The 22,714-nt window shown below is 41.0% G+C and overlaps 3 long non-coding RNA genes across 4 annotated transcripts; 1 reads left to right on the forward strand and 2 right to left on the reverse strand.

Moving 5' to 3' along the window:
* The first annotated feature begins 749 nt into the window (after positions 1 to 749).
* On the forward strand, positions 750 to 1,450 carry LOC147611716 (uncharacterized). The gene is made up of 3 exons (XR_015263821.1): positions 750 to 882; positions 977 to 1,070; positions 1,188 to 1,450. It is a non-coding gene; the product is annotated as an uncharacterized LOC147611716 (long non-coding RNA).
* Positions 1,451 to 9,393: 7,943 nt separating this feature from the next.
* On the reverse strand, positions 9,394 to 10,211 carry LOC147611717 (uncharacterized). Its single transcript, XR_015263824.1, has 3 exons — positions 10,112 to 10,211; positions 9,927 to 10,017; positions 9,394 to 9,734 (listed from the first exon to the last, which is right to left on the reverse strand). It is a non-coding gene; the product is annotated as an uncharacterized LOC147611717 (long non-coding RNA).
* A 6,553-nt stretch (positions 10,212 to 16,764) lies between these two features.
* LOC147611718 (uncharacterized) lies at positions 16,765 to 17,481 on the reverse strand. Of its 2 annotated transcripts, none has more exons than XR_015263826.1 (3): positions 17,356 to 17,481; positions 17,163 to 17,256; positions 16,765 to 16,987 (listed from the first exon to the last, which is right to left on the reverse strand). It is a non-coding gene; the product is annotated as an uncharacterized LOC147611718 (long non-coding RNA). The 2 variants fall into 2 exon arrangements; XR_015263825.1 differs by having other exon boundaries at positions 16,765 to 16,999.
* Between the last annotated feature and the right edge of the window lie 5,233 nt (positions 17,482 to 22,714).

Below are 22,714 nucleotides of genomic sequence, written 5' to 3' on the forward strand. Positions count from 1 at the left end.
CTTTATCATTAATGTCAGAGAAGTGAAAACCAGTTGCCAACCAACCCCCGGCGTGGAAACAGGCCTTTAATAAAAGAAGGGGAGGTAGCAGGCTTTAAATTTGGCACCCATACGGGAGCATTTCACAATTTCAAGTGCCAAATGGTACCTCCGTTTTCTGGTAAAAGTGCCAACGTGGCACTTTAAAAAAACAAGGGAAGTGCCCAATGGCACCTAGCCTTAGGGGTCTAAGTGACCAGGGGTATATATCCTATATAATATATATAATATAGTACACAATACATAATAAATATGAAAAGGCCAAATATTATACACAAGCTGGAGCAGGACTAATATGAAAAGGCCAACATAATATACATAGGGCAAAAAGAATTAAGCTACGATTGAGGCTCTCTAATACGCTGTGTGTTGAGGTATGTTTCAGGTAGTACGGGACGGGCTGCCCACTCTACCTGGGCCCATTTTGACACCCATGGTTGATGGCAAAAGTGCCACTAGATTTTCTATGGCACCTAGACTTAGGTGCCAAATTTAAAGCCTGGGAGGTAGAGAGCAAATCGACAAGTTACACGTGATCAGGCAACAATCCTCGTCTCTGATACGTATTCGAGCTAGAAGTTCTGACGTGTAAATTAGAGTTACGTGTGTCGGCAGCACGTGATTTTGTCTTGTGCGGGCTAGCAGACACGTGCGCTGTAAGACGGAAATATCAAGAGCGACGCCGACAAGCTAGTGGTGGCATGGAGTATCGAAGCTGAAGTATTACGTTAAGTTTCATGGGCGGACTTGCGCCTCGTCCTCTCCCGCGATAAGCTTTCTCAGTTAGACCGTCGCACATCTGCGCTCCCACTGTCCATACATAATCAACCTCAGCATGGCCGGGTTAGTGCTCCCACTCCTCTCAAATCCTGCTTAGGATTACTTCACTACTGCTATGGTTTCCGGAATTTAATTTTTCTTTGTTGATTTCTTGCAGTTGGCGAGCCGATAAGTTGCACGTTGCAGACCCTGCACTCTGGATGGTCCCCGTGTTCGGAATTGCTGCAGCCGCTGCCATTGCCGTGTACATGGTGAGATCTTCTGCTCATATCACCATGCCGGTAGATTTGATCTAGTCTGTGCTAGTATGGTACTCGCCCTAGCGCCATTTGTTTCTTCTCAACTGTGCGCCGCCCTAGTGTGTGCAGAAATCCCTCCAGGACGCTGGCATGAAGTTAACCACAGCGGAGGACGTAAAGTCTAGTCCCCCGGCTACTCAAAAAATGACCAGTATATCTAATGGCAAGATCGTGCATTGAATTGGGACGCTGCATTTGGTGCATGATTAGTGTTAATGCAGTCTATAGTTTTTTTTTTAAAAGCACAGGAAGACTTCTTTTTTCTCTCGGATGCGATTGAGGATACTGAAATACATGTCAAAGGTGAGTCAAGGTCGCAACTGCTACGGTGAAGCCCAGGCATTAATTTGAATGATTTTAAAAACACTAATTACGTGTAATTGCGACAACAATTTCAAACAATTTTTAAATGCACCCAAAGAGAGGAGAACGGAGAGGAAAAGAGAGGAGAAAAAAAGAGAAAAAGAGAGGAGGGAAAAAAAAGAGAGAAAAAACACAGCATCTATATTTGCGTTTAACAGCGCGTCTACAGACGCGGCTACTTGTTTCCAACACAGAGTAGACGCGTCTATAGACGCGCTTTTAGACGCACTCTCAGATGCGTCTATAGACGCGCTCTGAGAGACAAACTATTTAAAAAAGACAAAAAGGACATGCGCCGGATGCGCCCGACACAAAAACACAGTTGTTGTACCAAAAACATTCGTTTCAAAGAGATCAAAGGACAAATCAAACGAGAGAAACTTTCAAAGAAGATCAACCCTAAAGAGACTTACCTTGGATAGAGGTATGGAAGCTTCTTGTCCTTCTTCAAAGCTGCTTCTCTTTCTTCTCTTCCTTGTTCACCCTCTTCTCTTGTGTGCTTGGAGATGATTGTGTAAGCCTGTAGATAAGTGTGGGTGCTTGAAGATAAGTGTGGATGCTAGGCTGTGGATCTGTTAATAGCAAAGCAAGCTCGTTAAAAGTAGTGAAGAAAAGCAAGCGCGCTAAAAGTAGGTTTGAAAATGAAAATCGCATCTATAGGAGCATCTAATGTCGCGTCTACTATCACGTCTATAACCGCGTTTCATTACGCGTTTACATCAGTTTAGACGCGCCTATAGACGCGTACCACACAGAACAGACGCGGTTTTAGACGCGACACAGAGTTTTCAGATTAAATATTTAATACAAGGGTAATTTTTTTGGGTTGTTTATTTATAGGATGTCTTCATCTTCAACAAGTAGCTCCAGTGAGGATGAATCACTCCGTATCCACCATCGAGAAATGTGGTTGGAGAAAAAAATCAAATGTATGTGTGATCGATGTCGAGGAAACATGTATCGTGCACATAGGATTACGCTCAATCACATCTCAAAGTATGGAGAATGGGATGTGACCGTAAACATGGTAAGTGTTAAAGAGTTAAGGTTGATTAAGATACCTATGGGTGTTCATATGTTTGAGTTATGATCCCATTTTAATTTGATACAGGATGCAGTGCCACACCCGCATATGTTACCCTATGCTCATCGTGTGAGGAGGCAAAGCGTCAGCGATATGAGGTGGGATCTTCAGGAGGGATCGTTATGGATGCATGGAGTGATGGGGTGATAGTAGCCCTCCGCCATTACCTCATGAAGCCGTGAAGGAGGAGGTGTTTGATGATATGGTGCAGGATTTATATGTCCATCAATCCGAAGGGTTGATTATAGCATGGAGCAGGACGATCTTTTTACCGCAGCATCGACTCCACTGTTTGAGGGGTGCACATTCTCTGTTCTACGTGCCTCCCTTGAGTTACTAAACTTGCAAACCATCTATGGATGGAGCAATTCAAGTTTGAATGCATTACTCAAGTAAGCTTTAAAGTCTATTTTGCAAACATGGTGAATTATGTTAGTGGGTCAATTACTCGAATGCTTTTCCTCATTTATGGTCTTTACGTGCAGGCTATTGTGTAAAATGCTTCTAAGGGAGAATAAATTACCGACCTCAAGAGATATGGCAAGGCAACATGTGACCTCTCTTGGAGGATTAGATTACAAGCACATCCATGCATGCGTCAACGATTGCATTTTGTTTTGTAGACTACATAAGGATGCAAGAGAGTGTCCTACTTGTGGAGGCAAGATATAGAGCAAATCTCAAAACTTTGGACGTGCCTCGTAAGGTTCTGCGACATTTTTTCATAATCCCTCGCATCCAACATATGTTAAAGTGCAAATCCATTGCAGAGCTCATGTCATGGCATTCCTCCCATCGATCAAGCGATGGCAAGTGGAGAACTCCCGCAGACACTCTTGCGTGGAAGCATATTGAAGACACATGGCCAAGCTTCAAGGAAGAACCTAGGAGCTTGAGACTTGGATTGGGTATGGACAGTGTGAATCCATTTGGTCTCAAAAGCACCTCTTACAGTGTATGGCCAGTGATATTGGTGAATTATAATCTTCCACCCTCTATGGCGATTAAGAAAGGACATGTTATGTTATCTCTTCTAATTCGAGGGAAACATAAAGTCAAAAATCCTGATGTTTATTTGGAACCTTTGATTGACGAGCTAGAGATACTTTGGAGAGGTATCGAGGTGCATGATGTGAGCAGGCCTCCCTCGTCACACGAGACTTCAACTGCAAAGCAATCTTGATGTGGACGATGCATGACTTCCTAGGCTATGGCGAGTATTCAGGTAAGCATTGCACTTCTAATTATGAGTAGGCAAAGGATGTGGCACCCTAAACCCACCTTCAACTCTTAATTGCGTCTATTGTTCAGGTCTCACTACATTGGGTTACCATGCATGTCCTGTTTGTGGTCCTTCGCTTGTTGCCTCACGGGCAGACGCATTGAATAAGGTCATCTATGAAAATCACCATCAATTTCTCCCACTTGATCATCCTAGATATGTTGCCCCTTGGAATGAAGTCCTTCCACAATCACTCACAGCGGGAGATTGGATGAGAATTTGGGATGGTTCCACTACTCCTCCACCACTTGGTATGAGCCGGTAAGGGTTTGTAACTATTGTGTGTGCTATATTGGCTGGAAATAAAGATTGCCCGCTAAACACGAGCTTTTGTTTAGATACTCCATCTTTTATCGTTTACCATATTGGTCCCACCTCAAGATCAATCACCTGCTTGATCCCATGCATATCTTCAAGAATGTGGCATTTACCATTTGGGAACATTTGAATGGGACACGAGATTCCGTAGGCATAAGGGAGGATCTACGTACCACAGGGAGGATGCATGAAGCTTGGCCACAAGAGAGACCAAATGGGTGTGTTTTTTTACCTCGTGCACCGTGGAGGTTATCAAAGCTAGAGATGGTCACGGCGGTGAAGCGTGCTATTACTACAATTCGTACTCCCACTGGATGCATGAGGTGTTTGAAGGGGGCCTTTACAAAGAGCAAGAAAAGAGGTGTAGAGCAATTATATGGCTTGAAATCTCATGATTGGCACAAGATGCTCCAAGTAAGTATTTTATGTGCATAATATCTTTTTCCTTTCAAATTTGTGAGTGAATTAGAAGCAACTAATCAACCATTCCTCGTGTGTTTAGTTCATACTACCTACTAGCATTTCTCGTAGTGCATCGAAGGACGTGAAAGATTGTATTTACAAGATGGGCGAGCTTGTGAGGTACTTTACATGATACAAAATGTGATGCGTATCAATGCTCCATGCAAGGTGTTCATATTGCTAATATGGTGTACTTTTTCATTTCTAGGTATGTGAGCTCAAAGGAAATAGATCCCACCACGCTTGAGAATGCTCGAGTTATGTTAGTGGAGGTGGTTTGTTTAGTGGAGGAGACATTTCCACGTTCTATTCTCACAAGCCAACTACATCTCATAGTGCATTTAGTGGATGAGATTGCTATATGCGGTACTATACATGCACGATGGTTGTTCTTCCTCGAGCGCTTCATGAAGACCTTGAAGGGTTTTGTGAGACAAAACCCTTCAAAATATGCACGATGGTTGTTCTTCCTCGAGCACTTCATGAATATCTTGAAGGGTTTTGTGAGACAAAATGCAAGACCCGAAGGTAGCATGGCCGAGGGTTGGTTGATACACAAGAGTCACTTGTATATATTTCTGAGTTTCTTGTTGATGTGGATAGCTCTCTCCCACGACTATGGAGAGATGATGAAGACCTAAGGATGACCTCTATTGTGCCTCAAGGGAAAGGACACAACAAAGTAATAGACACGGAGTTGCTTAATAATATCAACCTCTATTGCGTGCTTAATAGTGATGTGATGAAAAGATGGGTGACAAGATACGAGGATGCAAAGGCAAGAAGACAAGAAGAAAGGGCCCTCTTTCGTACACACCACGGATCTCGTGTGCCCTAAGAGCACTTCCAAAGGATATTCATGTGGATTGGCTACTTGACAAAATGAAGAAAGCAGAGAAAGACGAGGGGATGCATATCACAATGGAAGAATGGGAGTATGCTAGGGGGTGCATGAGCAAGGTCGGTATATAGAATGTTATGCATAAGTTAGGAGCTTTCAATAATTAAGATTGCTTATTTAATTGATTTTGTCTTGGTGTAGTTCACTATGTTCAATGCTATATGGTGTCAGGGCAAGCATTTTCGAACACAACGGATTGATGATAAGAGAAACACACAAGATTGTGGCGTCATTGCTAGCTTTGAGGGAGCCAATGGAGCCATGGATGATTATTATGGCATAATCCAAGATATTATTAAGCTTGACTTTCGACATTTCTTTGTGTATGTTTTGGATGTAAAGTGGTTTAGGATGTGGTGGAAAGAGGCCCTAATGCAACAATCAAACGCCATGCAAGTGGCTTTGTAAAGTGGTTTAAGGACGTGGTGGAAAGAGGCCCTAATCAAACGCCATGCAAGTGGCTTTGTAACTATTGACTCCACAAAGTTTTGGCAAAGTAAGAAGGACACACTAGTACTACCGCAACAATGTGAACAGGTACTGTACACACATATAAAAGTACTCACTTTTAAATATTTGATACCTTCGATGCAAGGAAAATAACATGATTGTATTTGTATTTGAATTAGGTTGTCTATCAACCAATGGTGGATAATAACAGATGGTGGTATGGCATACCTATTATGCCACGTTCCAAAGTGATGTATAGTACATGTATGAATATGGAGCGTATTAATGGAGGATGATCATGGCCATGGAGGTGATGATGACCGTGATACGAGAGGAGGATGATCATGAGATAGGAGATACAGATATTGAGGCCATTACCTGTGAGGACGAGCCTACCATTGGTGATGCTGATTTCGATGAGCACATGAGTAGCACAAGTAGTAGTGGGTTGAATGTATTTGTAGATCTAAACACTTGTTTGGATTTTGAAGTAGATAGTTTGGTAAGGGTTGATCTCATTGAGGATGAGAGATTGAACCGTAGCCCATCATTGATATTGGCTAAACTATTTTACATATTGTCTTATTCTCCTCACCTCACTTAATTTTTGTATATGTGGGTTTGCAAAAAAGCATTGATGTTTTTGTTAAAATTATGTGCTTTGGTAATCATGGGTAATTTTTGGAAAGCAGTGATGTACATTTACCAGCCTACACCAAAATCTCTCTTTTTGTATTCTCTGTTTTGAATCTAAATACATGTCTAATTCTCAGTGTAGACGCACTAATAGATGCCCTAATACACGCGTAAATAGACGCGCTGTTAGATGCAGTGTTAGATTCTCAGTGTAGACGCCCTAATAGACGCGTCAATACACGCGCTATTAGACGCGCTATTAGACGCGTCCGTAATTTCTCTATTCAAGCAACGCCTATAGACGCGCCCGCTATTTTGCACGTCTATCAAGCGCGTCTATAGTTGCTTTGTGTTGTTGTGCCGGTGGTTCGATACCATGATAAGACAGGGGGGAGGGTAACCTTGAGCTCCTTGCAAACATGCATGCACACACACACACACAAGAGTAGACAAGCACAAAAGAGAGAGCACACAAGAGAGAGAGTGTGGAGATGTCATTCATGCATTGCATCCATATCCGCACTAGTTGAGCATCTCAACAATGAGGCCTAAATAAATTTCCAAATGACCTTGAATGGGTCTAAAACCTAGGCCATGATGCTTGGTTTTATTTTATCCCAGTTGGGTGATGTGGTTGGTGGAGTCTAATCAAACTTACCATAGAATGGTAGAGCTTGTGAGTTCAGTGAACCCCAATGGTAACCAACCAGAAGCTATACCTACCACCTTGACTAGTACATACATTCCTTCATCTTAGCTCAGGGGATTCACTATATGTAAACTCTCTATATCACGTGCATTCAAGGCCTAATTAAAAACCACCTTGACTAGTACATACATTCCTTCGTCTTAGCTCAGGGGATTCACTATATGTAAACTCTCTATATCACGTGCATTCAAGGCCTAATTAAAAACCACCTTGACTAGTACATACATTCCTTCGTCTTAGCTAAGGGGATTCACTATATGTAAACTCTCTATATCACGTGCGTTCAAGGCCTAATTAAAAAACCCCTTATGTGTAAATTTTTCATGAATAAAACGCACCCTTTTTCTATTCAATCTATAAATACCCCCTTTAAATGGTACCCTTATGTATGTAAAAAATGTGTAAAAAAGGGATTTAAATAACGGACCCCTTTTGTTGAACCCATGTGCTATGCTTACATATTTATGAGTGACCCCCCCTCCCCCCCATGAGCATCTTAGTATCATTCCAAATCTCCATCTAGGATTCCTCGTAAAAGTACATGTGGAAGGCAATTGCCATCAATTTGCATCAATAATAATTCAAAATAAGTCTATATCACTTTCTTGTTGACTTTATGTTTTTTGTCATCTTGGTATTTGTGAAGTAAATTTATAGGAATAGCTCAACATATAGGAAAGGAGAAAAATAATATACGTGTGTCCATCAAAGCTCAAATCCATCATCTTGGATAATAGAAGAGAAGGGCAAACATGCGACACATGCTATGCCTTCACATGTGCTAGCCTAGTAAGGAGTTATAAACAGAGGGAGACCATATAGGAAAGGAGAAAAATAATCCATCATCTTGGATAATAGAAGAGAAGGGCAAACATGCGACACATTCTATGCCTTCACATGTGCTAGCCTAGTAAGTTATAAATAGAGTAGAGAGACCATATTAGAGATCAGAGGGAGATCACTAGAGAGAGAGTAGAGAGACCATATTAGAGATCAGAGGGAGATCACTAGAGAGAGAGTAGAGAGACGAGAGAGATCACTAGACTTTATTACACAAATGAGAATGTTCATTTTCATAATGAGAGGTTAACTTACATACTTACAAACTTAGTACGTATTTTTTTCACAATGCCACCTAAGTAAATAATGAAAGGGTTCTCAATGCTAGTTCTAAGGAATTTTATGTGTGTTTAACCTTAGAAGCCAAAGTAATGAAAGGGTTCTCAATGCTAGTTCTAAGGAATTTTATGTGTGTTTAACCTTAGAAGCCAAATTTCCCATGATATAATCTTGATGTCCAAAATGCAAAAGCCTCATATAGCATTTAATTCTTGAGCCATTTGGTCCATTGAAGACATGACATTGTGGGGCACCTTATTCCATGCTAGAAACCCATCCACTAGAAATGAAATTCCAATTGGCCACCACCCACTATCAATTTTGCCTCTTACAACATAGTGAATGCTTTTTGAAAGCATTTGGACAAGTTGTAGATACTATGCCACTTGAAGACATTAATTGATTAAAGAAACCATGTTAATTGGATTTCTTCACATCGTCCCTTCTTGATGTTGATCGAGTCAGTCCTGTAAGAACATTTAATCATTATGGTCCCTCTAGAATATTGCTTGATGGTGATATCAAGTCCTATCAATTGTATCAATCATTGTTGTCCATCTAGATTGCTTTATTCAAATTCAAAATTCATGTTGTGAATGATGTGACAAAATTTATCCTAAATAAAAAAAGCACATGAATAATTATATGACACTTCAACATTTTAGAAAAAAACAATTTTGAACAAATGGTTTTTATGAAAGAAAGATTCATTATAAAAAAATATTTGTCGTATATGTTTTTTGTATGAAAGAAATTTTAATATTAAATCTATTTTTTAATGCTAAATTTAAGAAAGAAAATAAAACATCGTACAAAGGTTCTTAATCTTAAAACTATTAAAGAAAAAAATAAAAATTGTAGAAAAACATACAATTTTTTAAAGTATAAAACTGACTTTCGTACAACAATTCCATTGTGTGCAAAAGAAAACTTTCGTATGATAGAATTTGGTACATTTGAAATTTGTTTGAAGTTTGTTATTGCAATTAACAAAATGAGGTTTTTTAATGCGTCGTGGGCTTTAGCGTAGTAGTTGCGACCTTGCCTCAAAAGAGAGAGGTACAGGAATTTGAGTACCCTCAATCGCATCCGAGAGAAAAAAAAAGAAGTCTTCCTATGCTTTTCTGTTTGAGCTATAGATTACATTACCACCAATCATGCACCAAATGCAGCGTCCCAATTCAATGCACGATCTTGCCATTAGATATACTGGTCTTTTTCTGAGTAGCCGCGCGACTAGACTTTACGTCCTCGTCTGTGGTTAACTTGATTCCAGCGTCCTCCAGGGATTTCTGGACACAGGGCGCACAGTTGAGAAGAAAAAAATGACAGAAAAAAAAAAAGCTGTTTCTGATATTTGACCTCGATCCCGGAATGTACGTAGAGGCAGAACCTTTTGGCTATTGACAGGCGCTAGAGCGAGTACCATACAGTCATGGTGAGATCAAATCTACAGTCATGGTGAGACAGGAAGAAAATCTCACCATGTACAAGGCAATGGCAGCGGCTGCAGCAATTCCGAACACGGGGACCATCCAGAGTGCAGGGTCTGCGACGTGCGAACCGACTTGCCAGCTGCAAGAAATCAACAAAGAAGAATCAAATTGCGGAAACCATCGCAGTAGCGAATTAATCCTAAGCTGGATTTGAGAGGAGAGGGAGCACTAACCCGGCCATTCTGAGGTTGATTATGTGTTAAAGTGAGAGCGCAATGTGCTATCGTCTAGCGCAGAAAGCTTCTCGCGGGAGAATACGAGATGATGCAAGTGAGCTCACATGAAACTTAACCTAATACTTAAGCTTCGCTTTCGTATAAGTCCATGCCACCACTACCTTGTCGACACGCGGCGTCCGGGCTGACGGCTCCCTCTTGATATTTCCGTGTTACAGCGCACGTGTCAGCTGCCTGCTGGCCCGCACGTGACAAAATCACGTCCTGCCGACACACGTAACTTGTCCGAACTTCTAGGTCGAGTAAGTTGTCGCGTATCGCAAACGAGGATTGTAATTTGTGGTCCCCGATCACGTGTAACTTGTCGATTTGCTCTCTACCTCCCCATATCAAAAGCTTGTTCACACGCTTCAAAGGAGTGCCAACGAATTGGCCTTTGGTGGATTGCTTGCCCCTTTTGAAATCTAAAAATGTTGCCAGGTGGCAATTCCTTGCCATATGCACGCAAATAAAGGTGCATGTAAATTGGCTCGAAGTTGTGGGTCAATACAACAGAAAATTTGTTTTGTAAGATGGCCCAAGTTTGTAGCGGGACCGGTTGAGTCCGATCATGTTGGTTCCAATTCAACCCTAGCCCTCTATACCAGCAGATTAGTAGTTGTATATATGATGAAGTATAATATAATACAATGTAATACAAGCAGACTCAAGAAAAAAGGTTTAAAACAAGATGTTTGTGCAAAACCTCAAAAGTTGGTCTTCTATTGAGCCACATTTTAAGACCTTGACAACTTAAAAAGTGAATTTTCAAATTTATTTATCATGTCAAGCTGCAAAATATCTGAACATCGATAGCTTCATATTTGTTTATCATTGCTATTTATCTTGTAAATGAAATTTTGACTAAAATCAAAATAGGTTCCAACATTCTCCATGGTCAAAGAGAGAAAGTCACAAGTCAAATCAACAAAGAATAAATGTTACCCATAAATCTCTCTCTCTCTCTCTCTCTCTCTCTCTCTCTCTCTCTCTCTCTCTCAGAGCACAATTGCAGCTCGTCAATTATTCCTTAGCAACTATCTATAGCACCTCGATAGCTTCATAGCACCACATGGTTATATGAAGATAAAATAATAGAGAAGAAGATGGAAAAAATGTACACCAAAATAAAAAGTGTAAACAAGATATTTTTTTAAAATATGTAGCCATATTTTGTAGTATTCTGTGTGAACGCACTAGGACTAGTTGAGGTATTTTTTCCCTCTTTAGAAGGTTTTTTTCTCGTGCTAATATACACCCATCTTGGGGTATAGGGGTATTCTTATCATCATTGTACAGTATGTAAATTCATTATCTATCTATCAACTCATTGTGTGATCCCTTTAGCTTCTCCACTGTGTGTGTGCGCGCGCGCCCGCATTCTTGCAATCCTATTTTCAACAATTCGTATCAGAGCTTACACTCATCGCTCCTGTGTTGTTGCCTACCCTTTACTTGAGTCACGTGTCTTCTTGAATCGGATGAAGGAGTCCTTCTAGGAGAAGAAAGAGGACCGTGAAGTCGCGAAGGGTGCACTACTAAGAAACCCTATGTATCACATACGTTTAAGGGGTATTTAAAAAATCCCTTACCTGTAAATTTTTCATGAATAAAATGGCCCTTTTTTCTTTATGGACTTACGGTTTTTTTTAAATTTATAAAAAAATCCCTTCTGTAAATTTATCTTAAAATTTTGAATTTAAAAAAACCCTTCATTTGAACTCACATGGTATACTTACATATGTTTAGGTGAACCCCCCAAGTATGACGTGTTCATTACTTTGCACAACGATTTTTCAGTCAGATTTTCATTCCTGACGCATTTTGGAGGTCGTTGAGACGGCTTTTAGTTTTCTACAAACATCTTTGAGGATCCGATTTGCATTGTTCTTCATTGGATTTTGGAGTAGTATTGTCAAATCTACTACAAATGGGTGTGCAGATACATGAGAAAGCATCAACAAACACTCACCATCACATTGAATCTGGTCTACAAGCTACACTTCACCAGCATCTATCTCTACATCTTACGAGTAAAATTTCTACTTTAGTGTACTCTGCATTTCTTTCATACACCTTGTAGGTCTCCATTGTCAACAACCTTTTTAGCAGCCACCTTGGTTGCATCAAGCACTCAGCACTTTGCAGGTTGCGTGATTACTTGCTTATGTATTATCAAAAATGGCAGACAAGGATGTATTTTGCATGTTATCCACCACCACTAAGGATAAGCTTAACGGGACCAACTACCCATTATGGTCCTATATGATATGGCATGTATTGGTAGCCAAAGGGCTATGGAATGTTGTGGTTGATATTGAGAAACGTCATGGTTTCTCTGATGAACATAATGTAGAAGGAACATCTACAGACACAGACTCAGTTTTACATGGTGCATTACCACAAGTTACAACATAGCATACCTCCTACATAGGAGCAAACAAAGTGGGATGGAATACGCATGCACATGCATTTCTTGCTTTGTTAGTTAAGAGGAGTATCATTCCTCACATTCAATCATGCAGGACTGCTAAACATGCTTAGGATGCACTTGCATCATTGTCCCAGGTACATAACAAAACACATGTTGCTTATATACGAAAGCAATTAGAGTCAGAGCATATGGATGAGGGAGATTTCATGGACACTTTCCTTACAAAAATCAAGGATTTCAAGGAGCAATTGACCAGTGTTGACCAAATATATCATCACTGTTCATTGGGGTCTACTTTCTTGAATGCTTTATCGGATAAGGTTTTGCTTCTAACATCATACTTTATGATGAAAGGAAATTCAAATTCCTTAAAGTTTGAGAAGTTGGTTTCTGTGCTCTTGCAAGAAGAGCAATCCACACAAAATAGATCTACTCAGGCATACATGAGGATAGGCTTTTACTGCCAGTCAACAAAGAGGCAAAGGTAAATCCTTTCCTCAAGGTAGCCACAAGCCAAAATCAGAGTCATCGAGCAAGCCTGTAGACAAGGAAGGCAACATGCCAAACATTAAGAGACCTTTGGACATCTTGTGGGCCTTGTAAAGATTCCTAATTTTTAGGGATTAAGGCTAATTTTGTGCTTTCTTAAGGAGACAAAGTCAATCAAGAGGGCTACTTGGAACCTATAATTTGAGCTTTCTAGCCCATAACTCCCCTACAAAAATAGGGTCTAATATTGTCATTCTCTCTCCTCTTCTCTTTCTAGAAAACTCATAACTAGGGAGGGCTCAAAATGGATATTTTTTTTCCCTATAATTTTGTGCTTTCTTAAGGAGACAAGGTCAATCAAGAGGGCTCCTTGGAACCTATAATTTGAGCTTTCTAGCCCATAACTCCCCTACAAAAATAGGGTCTAGTGTTGTCATTCTCTCTCCTCTTCTCTTTCTAGAAAACTCATAACTAGGGGGGGCTCAAAATGGATAAATTTTTTTCCTATAGTTTTGTGCTTTCTTAAGGAGATAAGGTCAATCAAGAGGGCTACTTGGAACCTATAATTTGAGCTTTCTAGCCCATAACTCCCCTACAAAAATAGGGTCTAATGTTTTCGTTGCTTATTTTAATGCCCGCTTCTTCAGCTCACTTTTACATGCAAATTCTCATTCAAAATTTAAATTTTTTAGTAGCTCGACACCTTTCCATTAAAAATTAGAATATACCAACTAGGCCATGCATGAACTATAAAAGAAGCTCCACCTCCATCTCATTTAAACACAACTTCGCATAGGTATTCAACATACATGGAGCCCATGAGTGCTATGAACATTTTAAATTTTATCTATTTAGAAGAGAAAACATTGTACCCATGCAGTCGTTTTGCAAGTACCAAGTCCCTCAACATTAAGAATTTACAATGAGCTTTCCAAAAAATGGGACGTATTTCCAATGGAGCGCTTGCAACATCTACTTAGTGGCCTCAATGTGCGCCCAGACAAGAATGAACCGGTTGATCATCATTCTATAATTTCTTGATCAGATATAATTTCACGTTATTTATATTTCTGTATTATTGTCATATCTCATCACATTGATTCGAATGTTTGGCAAGGCTTTCAATATCTGGTTATAATGCATGCCCTATATGTGGGCCTAGAGTAGAGGCCCAGTACTCAACATCTTTAATGAAGGTTGTCTATGAGGGCCACAAAATGTCTCTCCCCCCAAAACAACCATGAGTTACGAGAGAGATTTCTAGGGAGGCCTCCTCGTGTGCTAAATACTCCCATACTGGAGTGATCTTCTAGTCAATCATCTTATTAACCCTATGCACATTTCAAGAACATATCCGATATGCTTTGGAAAACCATCACAGGTGCTAAAGAGAACAAGGCACAAGGGGATGATCTACAGGAGGTGGATCGCATGCAGCACTTATGGGCACAGAGTAGACTTGATGGGAAGGTGATTCTCCCTAGAGAACCTTGGTTCTTCACCAAAGAAGAGTAGCCGCATGTAAAGAATTATATTAGTGAGTTTCATATTCCCATTGGTTGTATGTATTGCTTGAAGGGAGAATTCATAAAGGATGGAGAGCTTAGTGGCTTGAATTCTTATGACTTGCACAAAATCTTACAATTTGTGTGGCTACCAATAGCCATTAAGGATTGACTCACCGAGGACATAAGAGTGACAATATACAAGATTAGTGAAGTGGTACGGTGGATATCAAAGAAGGATATTAGAAGAAATACATTGGAAGTAGCTCGTCTAAACTCTATTGAAGCAGTTACAATGGCGGAGAAATTCTTTCCAACATGTTTCCTAGCCATTCAATTGTACCTACTAGTTCACGTGGTTAAAGAGGTTGCTAGCAAGTGTTGTTCATAGCCGATAGATGTTTTTCCCCGAGATATTTATGAAGGCACTGAAAGGTTTTGTTCGTCACTTGAGGGAAGTATGGCAATGGGATGACTTGTTTAAGAATATCAGGCTACACTGACATGAAGGGTATTGATACATTATTTTATCAACATTATTCAATGGTATAGGAGAATTGTACACAAGAAACCGTAAGACATAGTTTTGTATAAGTTTTTGTACTTGATATAATTTCATGATCTTTTTTTGCTTACAGTATCACAAATTTAGTGCGTTTTGGTCACGCGGTCCTCACTTTCGAGTGGAGCCAATAGATAAGAAGAGAACAACATTTGATTACAGTGTCAAGGCAAATTTCATGCGAGAAAGTCATTCAAGTGCAAGTGACTTAAGTAGTGAAGTTGGCATGATTGGTTCCTGTGGAACGATACAAGACATTATCAAGGTAACTTGGGTTTAGAAAGTTTTCTATGTCATTTTTTATGTAAAGTGGTTCAAGGTCATGACTAAAGAACCACAACAATGATGTGCAAAGATAAGAGCGGATTTGTTCAAGTAGACTTCGCAAAGATATGGATAAACCAAAGACACACATTTGTGCTACCAAATCATTGTGAGCAAGTCGTCTTCAAGGTGGACCCTAGAGATTATAGGTGGTTGTTTGTAATCCAAATTGATCAACGCAATAAACAAATAAATAAACGAATATTTGAAGATATGGAAATATCAAATGAAGTAGAGGTTGAGGAACCCACTCAAGAAGCACAAGAAGCAAATATTCATCCAATTGAACAACTAGAAGAAGAATCAAATGAAGGTATAGTAACTCAACAATTAGAACTTGAGCCAAAAGTAAACACAATATCTAATCCAGAATTCGAAGAAGAAATAGAAGAACAACTTTCAACACAACCACCTCTCCAATGCGTGAAATAGAAGAAGACGATACGGGTGAACTACCTTATACTGCTACTACAAACGAGGCTACATCCATTGACCAAGATGTAGGTGGAGAGGTCTTTCTAAAAATAGATGTATTTGGAGCCATGGATCTAGTTGAGAATGAGAGAGTCGATGAGATGAGCTATAACATATTCTTATTTCTTTTTATTTGGCAAGCAATACTTGGTTTTTGTCACAATTTTCTTGTTTGGGACTATTAATGGGGGGCTTTAGTAGACAATTATCATAATTTCTTGTAAACATTTCTACATATATCCTTGTATTTGGGATAATTAGTGTAAATATTGACAGACAAATATTGGCAAATTAATTTCTTATAAATATTGTTATATATCCTTGTATTTATTTGAAAAGTAGCTAAAACCTGAGTTGATAAGGACTATGGGAACTAAAAACACCTGACTTTTTTTCAAAAGTCACACCAAATAAAAAAACAAAAAAAAATATTTTTTCGACGCTTATTTAGACACAAACATAGATGCTTATTTCAACGGCCATTTCGACGTTTTTTTTGACAAACATTTCGACGCTTATTTCAACAGCCATTTCGACGCTCATTTCCATGACACGGGTACTATCGAAATTAGACGTCGAAATTTGAAAATCTTGTTGTAGTGAACCTAGCATGATGTATTAAGGCTACAAACTACAACATCAAGGTTGAGGTTATAGCCTATACTCATCCAAAGTAATGTGATATGATAACCAGTTCATTCAAGCCAATTATTTCCTGTAAATGGAGAAGGGAACATTACCCTCTGTTTACAAAAGAGAAGACTTGTGCCACCTCTCAACCATATACACTATGTATGGCCAATTGTCACACAACATTAGAAAGAGAGCACACAATTTTTGTATATTAATAATCTTTGACAACTGTTCAATCAAATTTAACAATTCTATGAGAAAACTTTCAATCGTCAGCTGCATTATTTACACCAATCGTGCCCTAGCGTGCCAATTCAGTGCATGGCCTTCTCATGACCTACACTGGTCTTCTTCTGAGTAACCGTGGGACTCGACTTTACGTCCTCCGCTGTGGTTGAGTTGACTCCAGCGTCCTGCAAGGATTTCTGAACACGGCGCCGTTCAGAACAAAAAAACAAGAAAAAGGTTGGTTCTGATATTTCACCTCGATCCCGGAATGTACATGGAGGAAGAAGCCACACAAGCACAGACTACTGAGACTAGATCTAATATATTACAGTCATTGGTGAGACCAGAGGACAAGCTTACCGTGTACAAGGCAATGGCGGCCGCTGCAGCAATTCCGAACACCGGGACCATCCAGAGTGCAGGGTCGGCAACGTGCAGACTATCGGCTTGGAAACTGCGCCAAGAAATCAACAAAGAGAAATTAAACACAGAAACCACAGCAGAAGGCGAATAATCGTAAGCTGAAATTGAGATCATGAGTGGGAGCTCTAACCCCATGCTCTAATCGGTTATGTATTGGCAGGGAGAGCGCAGTGAGCGATGATCGATTTGAGATAGCTTATTAGGGAGAGCGCAGTGAGCGACGATCGATCTGAGACAGCGTATTGCCGCAAGAAACTTAAAACTAATATATCTACTTATACGCAAGGCGCTTGATATTTGCCGCTTCCAGCGGACGTGTCAGCTGGTCGCTAGCCCGCGGGCCGCGTTCCGCCGACACGTGTAAGTACGAGACCGACCATTTTGCTCCGCCAATGCCACCCAGCCACGTAGGTCCCAACCAATCCCTTCTGACTTGTTGCAACCTAGGCTTGCCGGTCAATACAAGAGAGAATTCTCCCTAAGATGGCATTATGCACAACATACATTTAAAGCTCTCATATGGCATTATGCATACCATACATTTAAAAGACTTGAGCGAGCAAGGGGTGTGACATGTGGTGCATGCAGGAGCGTAGTGGGTTACTGAGACTATCTAATTCCACACAAGTGATTGCATGACCCTCGTACATCGACGGGTGGTCGAGTACTCGAACCTTGCATGGCGGAGCCATGTAGTGGTTGGCATCAAGGTGAGAAAGAGGGAGTGAATGGATGGGGGGACTGGGATCCGGAGGCTGAGGAGAAGATGAAGCGTCGAGGGGATGACATTGAAGCCGACTGTTCCAAGAGGAAGTGCGTGCCGGACTACTGGCTGAATGAGAGACTCTATGCACACGTGAAAAATAAGGTATGTTTGAAGCGTAACCAGGATTTCGTCAAGCCAGATAGGTCTATTTTTTATGTGCAGCATATTCATCTTTTGTTCGAGTAAGCCTTCGTCGAAGGGTGAATTAGGAACACTACAAGAAAACACCATGCTTCTTTCCTAACGTCACACCCAACAATGTACTCAAATAACAAAAGAATTTGGAAATGTTTTTCTCCATATGATGGGAGACGTTAAACGTGAGGAAAAAATGACATTTTTATAGATATTTAGCGTCATACTAGTTACGTCACTGGGGCAAAGTGCTTTTTCAGCAAGTTATGAAAGAGATTCAAATTTTTCTATTTTTGTGATGTTTTACGTCACTAAAGTTAAGTGACATTTAATGTCAAATTTTTTATTAAATGTACATTAATTTTTAAAATTTTTAGTGACATTAAACGTCACTCAAAATAGTGACGTTTAAAGTCACATCAATTTTTCATGATTTTGTGACGTTGAACATTGCTCGTTTTATTAAAAAAAACCACCAGAAGAGCCCACCGCTTGAATTCGAGAATCACAGTTCTCTATTTGCTGTGCTTTTGTTTGCTCTTGTTGCATTATACTTACCTAAGTGTTGTATCCTATTTGCCTAGGGTTTGCCTCTTACTTGCCAAGAGTTTGTCTCTCTTCTCTTTCACATATTATTTTGCCAATACTCTTTCTCACATGGACCCAAGAAAGCGACTTTTGCTTGTTCTTCTCACCCAAATCTTGCAAGACTTAGGGTTTGATGGAGACACATTAAGAGATTCATTGACAGCTATGCCAAGATGCCACTATCGAAGAGATCCAAGCATCAATAGACATGATGAGAGAGAGGCCAATCACAAGGGAAGCTCCCTTGACCATACTAGAATCGGAAAGAGTCAGAGATGCACCTCTAACAAGTGGCAAAGGCAAAGCGACGGTTATAGAGGAGCAACAACAAAAGAAGAAGCTTCGACCTAAACGATTGTAAGTCCTCTTTTCATGTAAATTTATTGATTTAATTTTTTTTTTCATGCATATTGAAGTACATGTATTGTTTTCTATACATGCACATATAACATAAGCATAAGCTTATGTATGTATTGACTTATAAGTCTATGATTGATTTGTATTGCTTTTTATGCTTATGCACATATAGCATATGCTTTTTATGCTTATGCTTATGCACATATAGCATAAGCATAAGTTTATGTATGTATGTGATTATGAGGCTATGTATGTTTATGCACAAGCATAAGCTTATATATATATATACATGAGCTAAATGTTTTGTACATGCATATACATGCATTGCTCTTTAGAGTATCCATATTGCTTTTTTATTGCTTTTTATTCATGCACATGTAGCATAAGTATATATGTGCTTAGGAGGCTATGTATGTATATACACGAGCCTTGCTTGGATAGTCGAGCTCTCTAGATTCCCACTAAATCCCGTTGTCATGACACGGTAGCTACCGGCAACCATCAGTAGCACCCGGGAGCTAATGGCATGCACCGAGAGCTCCCAATGCATGTCAGTAGTAGCTATCGGCATGCTTAGGTAGCGCCCGACATGCATTGGGAACCCCCGGTGCATGCCATTAGCTCCCGGGTGCTACTAACGCTTGCCGGTAGCTATCGGCGTCCTTAGGTAGCACACGACATGTTTTGGGAGGTCGCGGTGCATGCCGGTAGCTACCGGCATGCTTAAGTGATGTGTTTCTATTTACTATTAAAGCATGCATTAGGAGCTACTGTCATGCATTGACAGCTCTATTGGCATGCTTGGATAGAACCTGGCATGCTTAGGTATTTGCTGGCATTCTTAGCTAGGACCCCGCATGCATTGGGAGCTCTGGATGCATGCTCAGGTTGTACCGGCATGCTTAGGCAGGACTCCACATGCATTGGGAACTCCAAGTGCATGCCGGTAGCTACCAGCAAGCTTCAGTAGCACCTGGGAACTCCCAATGCATGCTAGTAACTACTAGCATGTTTAAGTAGCACCCCGCATACATTGAGAGCTTCGAGTGCATGCTAGTAGCTACCGGCCTGCTTAGGTAGCACCGGGTATGCATTGGGAAATCTTAGTGCATGCCGATAGCTTTCGCCATGCTTAGGTAGTAGAACTCGGCATGCATTGGGAGCTTCCAATACATGCTAATAGCTATCGGCGTGCTTAGGTAGCACTGAGCATGCATTGGGAGGTCCCGGTGCATGCCGCTAGCTCGTGAGTTGGGACAATTCACCAGTAGTTATGTGGAGTAGTGGTATGGAGCAAAAGTGCAACCAAAGGTGATATGTAATAGGGAAAAGGGTTTGTAGAGTGGCATCTATGAAAATACAACTTCTATGATTGGTTAAGTACAGAAGATAGGGTCTAGGTTTGGTATTGTTGCTTATTTATCGAAATTTCAGCATGGCCAAAGTGTCATGTTCCAGCCCTGTTTTCTCTCTACTACTAAAAGTGATATAGGCCACACGGTCTGGTGTGGAGTATTTACATATACTTTTCTCTAATCATACCACATCTCATAAGATTTTGACATCAGGAGACATGTGTTCGCAAGGGTTAAAACTGCCTAGTTAGCCACTCCTGCGGTTTTGAACTGCATAAAGCCTAGTGGATCTTATTGACTTTTGAAGGCCTTCCTCTAGGGTGATTCACATGAAAATTGATGTGAGCATGTGAGACATGTCTATGGAAAGATCTAAATAGTTTTCATCACTTTTGGGTTTACTAAGAAGGTGCAACAGTGGAATTAGTGTCTCGTCCAAGGGTCTCAAGATGCTAAAGCTGCAGACATGTTTATGAACTTATGAAGGGATTACTGAGGGAATTTCGAGTTGGGTTTTATTGTACAAGTAAACAAGACGTAGGGAACCACTCCTATCAAGTTTTTGTGGATTTGGACTAGTGGAAGTGGTATTGGGCCACTCTGTAGTAGGTGAAGGCAATTTTTGGACTATTTTTGGATGTTTCTTCAAGTAGCCACTATTCTGAGGAAACCACCACGTTATAGCACAGGCACGCCAAGAACGTGAGTTGGGATAGTGTTTTGTAGTAGTTGCTAGCGTGCTTAGGTAGCACCCAGGGAGGTCTCTCTGCATGCCGATAAATTTCAGATGCTTAGGTACCCAACATGCATTGGGAGCTTCGAGTGCATGCCAATAGCTATCAGTATACTTAGGTAGCACCCGACATGCATTGGGAGGTCCCGGTGCATGCCGGTAGCTACTCGTGTATGCCATTAGCTATCGACGTGCTTACGTAGCATCCGGTATGCATTGGGAGGCCTCCGTGCATGCTAGTAGCTTTCAGTATGCTTAGGTAGCACCCGACATGCATTGGGAGCTTCTAGGGCATTCTGGTAGCTATCGACGAGCTTAGGTAGCACTCGGCATACATTGGAAAGTGTGTGTCCATGCCGATAGTTTTTGGCATGCATGGGTGGCGCACCTGGCATGCTGAGGTATCTATCGGCATGCTTAGGTAGGATCTCGGATGCATTGGGAGCTCCAAGTGCATGCCAGTAGCTACCAGCAAGCGTGAGTACCACGCGCGAGCTAATGGGAGGCACCGAGAGATCCCAATGCATGTCAGTAGCTACCGGCATGCTTAGGTAGCACCCGACATGCATTGGGAACTCTCGCTGCATGCCATCAGCTCCCAGGTGCTACTATAGCTTGTTCGTAGCTATCGGCATGCTTAGGTAGCACCCGACATGCATTGGGAGGTCCTGGTGCATGCTGGCAGCTACCAGCATACTTAAGTGATATATGTTTCTATTTACTATTAAAGCATGCATTAGGAGCTAGTGTCATGCATTGACAGCTCTATTTGCATGCTTGGGTAGCACCCGACATGCTTATCTACCAGCATGCTCAGGTTGTATCGGCATGCTTAGGAAGGACCCTGCATACATTGGCAGCTCCGAGTGCATGCTGGTAGCCACCGGCAAGCGTCAGTAATGCCCAGGAGCTAATGGAATGCACCGGGAGCTCCGAATTCTAATGGCATGCACTAGGAGCTCCCAATGCATGCCAGTAGCACCCAGCATGCACTAGGAGCTTCGAGTGCCTGTCGGTAGCTATCGGCATGCTTAGGTAGCACCCGGTATGCATTGGGAGGTCTCACTGTATGTCGATAGCTTTTGCAATTCTTAGGTAGCACACTTGACATGTATTGGGAGCTTCCAGTGCATGCCGGTAGCTATCGGCGTGCTTAGGTAGTAGCACCCGGCATGCATGGGAGGTCCTTGTGAATGCCAGTAGCTACCGGCATGCACTCATGAGTTGGGACAATTCACATGTGGTTGTGCGGAATAGTGGTATGGAGAAGAATTGCAAAACCAGAGGTTATATGTAATAAGGAAAAGGGTTTGGAGAGTGGCATCTATGCAAATACAACTTCTACGATTGGTTAAGTACAAAAGATAGGGTCTAGGTTTACTATTATTGCTTGTTTTTCAAAATTTGAGCATGGCCAAAGTGTCTTGTTCCAGCCCTCTTTTCTCTCTACTCTAGAAGTGACATAGGCCACATGGTCTGGTGTGGAGTATGTCCATATATTGTTCTCTAATCATACCAAATCTCATAATATTTTGACATCACAAGGCACGTGTTT

Source organism: Cibotium barometz, chromosome 47 (genome assembly GCF_041138505.1).
Source record: "Cibotium barometz isolate CiBa-2024 chromosome 47, ASM4113850v1, whole genome shotgun sequence".
Lineage (NCBI taxonomy): Eukaryota > Viridiplantae > Streptophyta > Polypodiopsida > Cyatheales > Cibotiaceae > Cibotium > Cibotium barometz.